Here is a 10,354-nt window from a genome sequence, read left to right as displayed (position 1 = left end):
TTAACTTTCGTTACGGAGTGTGATGAGGCATAAGCTAAGTTTTCGGTGCCATTTCATTGGCTCCTCTTCTGAAGGCAAAAGAATCTTTAATGCTAACAGCAGCATGGTGAAAAAGCATTCAGTTTAGAGATATCAGCTACTTAGGATATGAATAGTCAAACAGAAGAACGGATTTCAGTACCTGGTATTTTCTAATATTCATGACTTGACAATTATTCAGTTCTATTGCAAGCACTAGTAGACAACGGCTTCCTTGATGGCAGGAGAATAATGCTTAAAACAAGATTGAAAAGCCAAATTGACGTGCAAGAACTATTTCATGGGGAGGCTAAGATAATATGTCCTTGATATGGTCATTACATTAAATGTTTTTATGTGTGTATGTGTGGTTGTGTTTTTGTGTTATGGCTCGCATTTATCAATTTGATTTAGAACGACGCCAACACAAGGCAACCAACAATTTTTCAATGTTTACAGTAATAAAATCAAGGAGATAAACCATGAAGTGCAATGAAGAACCAAAGAAAAGAATATAGTGCAGTAGGAACAGTCAACCAATAGATCATTATCATAGTTGAGTATTTGCTGCGCAGAGTGGGCACAGACACTTTACTCAAACCAATGAAGCTGGGTTTTTTACCTCTACATTCATTCCCTTGGCAAGCAATGCCATTTTATGTATCTCAGATATGTGCACTACTAAAAATCAGTACTACTAATGCCTTTCTAAACACGCACTCTGACAAACTGAGTGAAGTGCTTTAAAGGTGTGGGTTTTAATGCTGTCAAAGTAATCAGATTTTTTTGTATTATCATTTTTTTTAAGAATTCGTTTGGGACAACAAACGGGAATTCGTGCAATGAAAGGTTGTCACTTACTCTCTCTCGATTTAATGCATAAGTTAAGGATGTCAAGCAGGGAGAAAGAAAGAAGGGTTAGAACAACAATGAGCATAAATTGAAAAATAAGAGTTAGGTTACATGTCATGTCAGCCAGAGGCGATTTTATGAAAGCTAATTCTTCCCTCTATGAAATCATCACTGCTTTACAGATTAACATTGATCCAATCCTATAAAGAAAGTAAAGATGAAAATGGAGCCAAGAACCAGTTTTCAAACTTGTATTATTTAATTCTGTCAAAAAAAGAAGCAAAGCCGAGGTAAAACAACTTCTAAAAGCGTTCTTCTTGCAAGCAACATTCGCTTAGTCGACGGTGTCTGCGCAATAGGTACCCAGACGAGGTGTATTGCTCATTAAGAAGCTTAATTCACGTGATGTTTGCGCTCGGTCGGCGGTCCAGGTAGAGCAAACTGACGAGGGACCAATGAGTGGTTCCTCCTCTCTACCAGAAGCCACTCGACGTAACGACCTTCAAATGTTTTTTGACGGCCGCGTCCCGATTGCTTTGGTAGACCGCATCTAGGGCTACAAAATCAAGTGGAATGGGTGGTTTCATTTTCTTTTTTATGTAGTAAAAGTCAAAGGGAGCTCCTATACTGATGAAATTGGATAGAGGTCTAGAATCCACTTCGGTGGGAAACATCGTTTTCATACGTAGGTAATCGTAATGAGAGAGAGAAAAAGAGAGAGAAAAAAATTCTTGTTTTGTCAGGGTTGTCAAGAAGTTATCCTAGTGTCTTTACTCTTTCGATTCTTCATTTTTTTATGAAGGGTGAACATCAACGGCGATATAAATCTGTAATAAGGTTACGAATAAAAGCGATTTTCTGAAGTTATCTATAACCTGATTATAAATATGCTGATGATAAACTGGACACTATTTCAGTGGAAGTGCATTGTTTTACTATAGTATTTTATATATAATTAATATATAATATAATATATATATATATTATATAGTATTTATATAAAGTACTATAATTATATATTAATATTATATAGTATAATATAATATAATTATATATACATACTATTAATATATATATTTATATATTATTATTATATTAATATATATAATGTTATTATTATATATATATTGTATTATTATATATATATTATATATATTATAAATATATATATATATATTATATAGATATTATATTATATAAATATATTATATATTATATAATATATAATACTATAAATATATTATTATATAATATATATATAATATATATTATACATTAATATTAATATTTATATATATTATAGATTATATATAATATAATATATATATATATATATATATATATATAGTATAATATTAATATAAACTTCCTTCCCCTGCTTCTTTTTGCTAATACTTTCTAAGGGACCCATTCTTTTCGTCCATTTATTATCAGACAATCTCATTTATATGTCCTGCCTGCCCATGTCCATTTTCTTTTTTCTTACTTGTCATTAAAAATATCCTCTACTTTTAGTTTGCGTCTGCGTTAGCCATGTTGCTCTTTTTCTGTCTGCTTAAGTGTTTTTCCCATCCTTATTCTTTTTCCATAGGCGGTCCTTTGAGTTGTAAATCTAGCTTTATGTTCTGAGGCTTTAGTAAGACCTCCAATTTTTCTGATGCATAAGATAATTACTTTGGTAGGACCATCAGATTGAATACTTTTCTTTTGGAATATTTTTACCTCAAGCCGGAAACATTCTTCTTTTCCTAAACATGGTTCTGCAAAAACTTTAAAGCAATCATTCGCAATTGGCAAGAAACGCTCCTTCTGGGCCAACATTGACCTTTGTCATCTTGCGAATTCAATACAATGAAGACTTCAGAAAAATCTTCCTCAACTTTCAACGATGCAAGTTACCAGATCTAAATCGCTAAACCGGTCGCCCCGAAAGCGGGGGCCTCTTTCCTGTGGCACAAATCGTCAAGACCAATAATGCAATAAAGGCGATGACCTACAGGAGTGACAGATTGCTGGGGCTTCAAGTGATTAGTAGGGAACTCTTAAAATTCCTTAATAATTAAATGTTTGTATGCCCTGGGGAAAAATAAAAAACAATAATTTTTATCATTACCGCAGGATCCTTGCGGGAGTTAGCACACTATTTATTCACGATTCTTCCTGGTGATCATAATCTTTGGTATTATTGGGGACCGAAATTAAAATTCCAACCAAACAAAAACAATTTTATAATGAAGCTTTACTTCGCTTCCCTACTTCTATTCATATTGTACATAAATAGAGCGGACGCAATTTACAGCCCTCCTGGCTGGAGCATTGCATCACATCTCACCAAACTTCATGATTCTATTATGACCTGCTCGCTACGATCTTGCAACAGGGTATGAATCACATCCCATACAGGTGTCATTCTGTACCCCATCTCTCCCCTACGGTGAACCCCCTAACTGACCGCCCACGCCAGCGGTAAACTGGGGATTTTAAAAAAACTAATAGTTCAAACCGGCAGATGCCCTTACTTTACTAACTAAACAAATTGTTAGAAAATGACTACCACAGGAGGGATCTGAAAATGAATTCCTATTCGAACATTAATCTCCTCTAATGGGCTTGCCTTCGGACAGGGCTGCCTATAGACTTCGTTTTGGTAATTCTCGTAATTATACCTGAAATTGGAATGAACTTTGGTTAAAGATCTGTATACATACTCATTGAAGAATAAATTTTTTACTGTGGAGGGCAAAATGGATAGCCCGAAGGGAAGGAACACACACTGCATTAACTAAGTGAGAACAGGCGGCAGAGCGCCAGTTCAAAACTTGCCCCTAAGCACTGCAGATTAAATGAAAAAACAACTAAGAGCCGCAATGCAATGTGTAGAAACTGAGAAGCTGGTGATTAATCCTCGTCTTTGGAAAGAATACCCAGTAACTTAAATCCCAAAAACTAAAAAGCTATCACAAGAGAGTAGGAGGGGGAAGGCAGTCGGAGACCGAGGCATCACAAGTATGTGGCGGGCGATCACTTTAACAATATCCTGAATTGCATTAAACGATCAAAATTCCCGGAAGGGAATGTAGATAACCTCCTTATTGACCAACATTTCAATTTCATTTTGCAGACCTTATGTTTACGCCAGGTAAACATCCCAAGCGATGCATATCCAAACAGCCTACCTAATAATAAGTTGCCCCGGCGCATATTTTCCCAAGTTTTGGAAGAGTATTAAGGATTAGGGAAAATTAGGACCAATCAAAGCAAACCGTAGAGGCTGCATCCATGAAACGTCACAAGCCACGCCTTTTAGCTCCCTCCCTCCAGTCCCATATTCCAATTACTGCCGCCCAGTCACCGATGCCGAAGAAATACTTCTCAATTTCACCATCTTTACGACTTGTGACATATACATTTTTAGTCAGCTATATCTAAACATAATGCAACACTTATTATTTCAAATGGAGGAATACCAAGCCGGAGAAAGGATATTAAGCGTTTATTGGCTTCTTCCTTTTGGGTAAATAATATTTTTCAAATTCAAACGCGTATTTCTAAATTATATACTTTGAAAATGCATGTTTAAAGCCATTTACAATGAGTTAAAACTTTATAACTTCTTGGGATGAAATCAAACAATAAATTACAAGATGGTAAAAAATGATGGTATCTGAACCTGTCTGGTTAGGGGAAAATAGAGAGAGGGAGTAGGCTTACACTAACGGATTTCTATGGACATATGCTTATTTCGTGGTAATACCACATTTACTTTGTGCACTGTATAAAAGCAATATACTGGGCATTTCTACGCCATGAAACAGGAATCAGACTGATATAGTCCCTACTATTTTACAGGACAGTATCAGCTTCTTTCATTAAACTTATTTCTATGAGCTTAATGTTGCTCTTAAGGAAACCTAAGGAAACCTACGGTACTGTTATTTTGCGGGTGATCTAAGTTAGCCTGCTTGTAAACCAAAAATATAGTTACTTGACAAACTCAATTCTGTCAGTGGACTTAATCTGGATAAAGGCTGTTTTTCCAAGGTGCTACTTTGAAATAAGCTGTTAGGTAAAAAATTGCCTTTTGTTTTTAAGATGGATTCCGTTTTGATAAAACCTTCCAGATGTCCTTACCTGATTAGTACCTGCCATTCATTGAGTTGCCAAATATATAAAAAGTTTGTTTGCATGGAATAATTATTTGCTTTTTAGATTCTTACATTTCATACATTGTGTTACAAACAAATAAAAAAGTGATTAACATAAATTCAGTATTGAATATTTTTTTAACAAACTCTTTACGATTGAATGTTCTTGCTTATAATTTATTGTGTACAAAGAAAATACTAATTATTTTCATTAATTCAATAATTTTTTAAGCAAACCCTGTCGTACTTGCCTATTCATTGTGTGCAAAAAAATTACAAAATAAGTATTTCATTAGTATGTTAATACTTTTTAAGCAATTATAGCGGAAGTACAGATAACTAACTACCCCAACTAATTTTAACGGAGTTACAGTAGACATTTTTGCTGAGCTGAACTAGAGACAAAATTGATACATTAAAGTTTATTACAACTGCTGTAATGCTTTAAAAAATAAATATGGATGATACACTTTTTTTTTCATCTCTTCTATCAGCAGAAAATTTTTATACAAATATTCAAGCATGTATTAATTAAAGCCCAGGGGATTAACGGTAGTATATTGAGTATACTTACTATTTTCATACAAGCTTTAATTAAACTGGAATGGCAAATGTAAATGCCTTAAATGAAGTGCATGGAATTTTTTTTTGCAATATAGATTTTTGGGCTTAAGGCCAAGTACTGGGGCAATCTAAGGCCAATTCAGCGGTGAAAACGAAAATTGACAGTTAAAAGGTTTAAAATTGAAAGGTGTTACAGGAGGAAGATCTCGCTGTTTGCCACTATGAAAACAATTGTTAGGAGAGGGGGAGGGGGGGAAATAAGATGGAAGAAAGAGAATAATGAAACTGAGGTAACAGTAAATGAATAACGATAGTTGGCAGCTAGGCGGCCGAAGGGATGCTTGCCAAAGCAACCTTAAAGTAATGCCTACATTGCACCGAATGAGGGTGTTACTGCCGGCACTATCCCCTATAGGGTGCATAGATTTTGTCATCGAAATTGGTTACTTCCCCACATTTAACATTAAAGCATTAAGGCAGTTATTATTTCAGTACTGCACATCCATACCTTTTTATTTAAGCCTGAAACAACAAGGCAGTAACACCTGAAAAACGATCCATGCTACAATGCTTTTAAATAAATTCGTCCACTTTTCAAAAAGTCCAAGATTAAAAATCATTTCTTGATGGGAAGTCAAAAGTGCCGGCGAAGTTTTCCTTGGCCTTCCTGACTGTAGTCTGTAGTTGGCTAATTACGAGTCATATACCATCATTTTTTTACCATATCCATTCAATTTGATTCATCCCAAATGGAGTTATCGCCAACTCTTCATAAAAATTGGCATTAAACACATATTATTTTCACGTATATAATTTAAAGCCAACTCGCGATGAAAATATTAATTTATGCCAGAAAAATATCGACTTTTGTGGAAGCAGGAATTAATAGGCACTGGAGGCACTATTACCTTGAGGTAGAAGCCAATAACGCTTAATATTTATTTCAGCGGTGTATCTCATTTTGAAGAATATATTATTGTTGAATTAGTGTTGCATTATGTTTCACGATATATCTGACTAAAATTGTATAATGTGGTCATACCAAGCCGTACAAACTGGTGAAAAGGTGAAGTTTTTTCTTCGGGCATTGTGACTGGGCAGTAATGGCTTATGAAGGACCGAGTGCTAAGCTAAAAGACGTGGCTTTGTGACGTCATGGATCAGCTCCACGTGGTTTGAATTTGTCCCCTACAATTTTTCAGCCCCATCCTTATGCTTTTCCTGACTCGAGAAAAATATTTTAACCGCCTGGCCTGTGGTGGTCTTTCTCCCACCAAGGCCTTTTCAAAATTCTGCCCATTTTCCCGGATAATTCAACATTTTTGCTAGCTGCCCTAATTTCAATGCGTTGCACAATTCCAGCCAGTTTCCTTCCAGACTCCATATGCTTTAGTTCACTAGATACCATTAATCAAAAACAAGCTAAAGGATGCAGCTGACCCCTGGCAACTACTGGCCAAATTTGCAATCACAAACGATCGCGTCTAAGCATTACTTGAAGTCGGTTCTTCTAAGTGAGACTTCTCCCCTTTCTCACAACCACCCTGACAACCCAAGTTCGGGATTTAAAAAGGCATACCACTTCAACCGACACCCTGCATCTACATTACTGAAAGAATTGCCTGAACTACTAGCCTATCATCAGCCTCTCCTGTTTTCCTTTGTTTTTGGATGGATTGAGAAAAAGGCATATGACAGAGTAAACAACCTGAAGCTCTTTAATTTGCTCGGTTCTCCACACAGCAATTTTGTGTTCATATGGGGTAATGTATTATCGTTACAACCTTCTAGCTCCCTGAAACGGGTTTCGGCAAGGGGCATTTCGCTCTTCCATCCATCCTGTTTAATACGTACACAGATGCCTTGGATGTCAAAAATTGAAACTCACTCACCCAATCGGATGCAGTCAATGAAAAAAACTATAAAAACAACCTCTTGTTTAAGCCGACAAATATGGTTCTGATTTCCCCATCAGTGGCAGTGCAAGGTCTCCAACGACTCAATCGACACTTGCCGCCAATAAATGGCAGGGGAAATTTGGATAAATATACTTAATTATAACGAAACCAAAGACCCAGTGCATGTTTGCTGCTCCCGAGAATCGCTTAAAGCATATTGCAGAGAACTACTAAATTTTCCTTTTGCCGGAAACCAATCGGCTGGAATTTGTGGCAACACGAATTTCCCCGTTATTTGGGTTCCACATTATCACCGACGACCTAAAAGATACTGCAGATATTGAACAGAGGGCGACCGTAAAATAAAATTGTGCAAACTGGCACCAACATGAATTTGCAAGGAATTTGCCTTTCTGTTTCACCGAGGACGTGAAACTGCTGCTCATTCCGCCTCCATATGCTGCAGTATCTATGGGTGTTGTTCCCCTCTGGGACGAAAACTATACCCGAGAGAACCATGAGATCGTTTATCACTATTGTGCACAATGAACATATTTTAAGACGCCTCAAACAAACCAACTACCCGCTTACCACTTCCAGCCACACAGGATTGTTCATTAGAAAACCTCCCTGGACAATTCAAAAATCCATTGTAAGGCGAACAATGTTCCAATCTGATAACCCGAGTTGAGAAACGGCAGCAACTTCGTTCTCATTACCAAAGCACATCCTAAAGGAGTGGAAAGCAAGAAAGGAAGATCTGTGGGAAAGAATGGGAAAAATGATGGCCCTTTGTCCCCTAAAGGACTTAATCTGTATATAGGAAGATGTCAATTCAGCAGATAATTTGTCATTATTAATTTAATTTTATTTTGCTGATATTTTTACTTGTTTCATTAATTTTACTGCTGAATATTATTCAAGTTGTAAGTTTTCTACCGTTTTCAATTTTTCGGTATTTAGCCCCCTGGACGTGATTTACAGTAATCCACCTAAAGGTCTCTAGTTGAAATTTAAGTTGATATAATCTGTGCAATAAATGTTATAAACTCTCATTGCATTTTTTTCTCACCAAATAATTCATTAACTGTTATTACCAGTTATTATGATTTACTAATTATTTTAATGCTACCTCGGCTATTTGTGTTGGATTAGGTAGCCGTTTATTAATTTTTTTTTGTCATGTTGTCTCATGTATTCTTAGATTGTGTACGTTACTGTCTTGTATTCTTTTATATATTCCGTATATGAAGCCCTGAGCTGGGATAAAGGGATATTATTATTATTATTATTATTTATTATTATTATTATTTATTATTATCAATTATTTATTTATTTTTTTTTTTTTTGCTCTATTCACAGTCCTTCCAATTTCGACTGGGTGTATTTATAGTGGTGGGGTTCCAGGTTTTGCATCCTGCCTCCCCGAGGAGTCCATCCACTTTTCTTACTATGGTGTGCCGTTTCTAGGATCACACTCCTTACTGGCAAATGAGTTCTTAAGAGCTACTTCAGCGTCTAGTTTTTCTAGATTTCTTTTTTCAAGGTATCTTGGGATCGTGCCTAGTGCTCCTATGAATTATGGGTACGATTTCCACTGGCCATATACCCCATATCCTTCTTATTTCTATTTTCAGATCTTTGATACTTATCCATTTTTTTCCCACTCTTTCTCTTCAACTCTGGTTGTCCCATGGTATTGCGAACATCAATGAGTGATTACTTTCTTTCTTGACTTTGTCAATCAACGTCACGTCTGGTCTGTTTGCACGTATCAAACTCTATCGGTCCTGAATACCATAGTCCTAGAGGATTTCTTTGGCGTGATTCGTTTCTATACACCCCTCCCAGGTTGGTGCTCGTAGCCACTTATTACTGCAAGGGTAGCTGATGATTCTTGCACCAGGTCTCCAGTGGAGGGACTTTTTGCCCACTGGAATCATGCCTCTTTTTGTTACTGGTTCTGTGCAAGTGCCGGGCATTTCCGCTTGCTATGTGGTTTATGGTTTCATTTTTCGTATTTGCAACTTCCATACATATGGGAGGGAAGATGTGTTTATTTCGTCTATCGATTCTTTGAACATATTCTGGTTCTTTTTTAGGGCCTGATCTTGTGCCGCTGTTATTCATTCCTTCAAGTTTCCTTCTTTACGCCTTCCCCTCTGGTAGCCATTGCCAAATGTGTCCATACGCTGGCTAGTTCTTTTTAGTCCTGTTCTTCATGTATTGTCCGTGCAATTGGTTTGTTGTGCCAGTCCTCTGTTCTGTTTGTCTGTTCATTCTCCTGTCTCCTGTATATTTCTGGGTCTTCGTCTACTTTTATTAGTCCTTCTTCCCTTGCACTCTTTAGCCACTCGTCTTTCACTGGTTTTCAAGATATTGCCCCAGTGCTCTGTTCTGCGATGTTGACGCAGTCCTCTATTACCTTAAGTAAGTCCTCTGCCCTCCTTCCTTTCGTGTTTATGTTATTAGTCCCTGTCCGTAATTTGCTTCTTGGGGTGTAGTGCTTTGTGTATTGTCATATTGCTTCCTTGGTTTTCTGAATCTATGCTGCGGAAGTTTCTTGCCCTTCGTCCATTCCACTATTCCTTGCGCTGTATCTGATCACTGGCACTGCCCATGTGTTTATGGCTTATTTTATCAATAATTTCTGGCGTTGAGTTTTGACCTTTGAGTATCACCTTGAGTCTTCTGCATATATTCTTTCCTGAAATCGTGTCCTTCATCTCTTGGTGTTTTATATCCCCTCCTTCCAATTATTCCCAAGGTATTTGTATTCCCGGTTCTCATCTATGTGTTTGATGTTGCTCCCATCTGCGGTAGCTTTAATCCCTTCAGTTTCGTAATTACGCTTTGCCTTTTTTTGGGTATTTTGAC

Source organism: Macrobrachium nipponense, chromosome 27 (genome assembly GCF_015104395.2).
Source record: "Macrobrachium nipponense isolate FS-2020 chromosome 27, ASM1510439v2, whole genome shotgun sequence".
NCBI classification, from domain to species: domain Eukaryota; kingdom Metazoa; phylum Arthropoda; class Malacostraca; order Decapoda; family Palaemonidae; genus Macrobrachium; species Macrobrachium nipponense.
Note: the sequence above shows the minus strand (reverse complement) of the source record.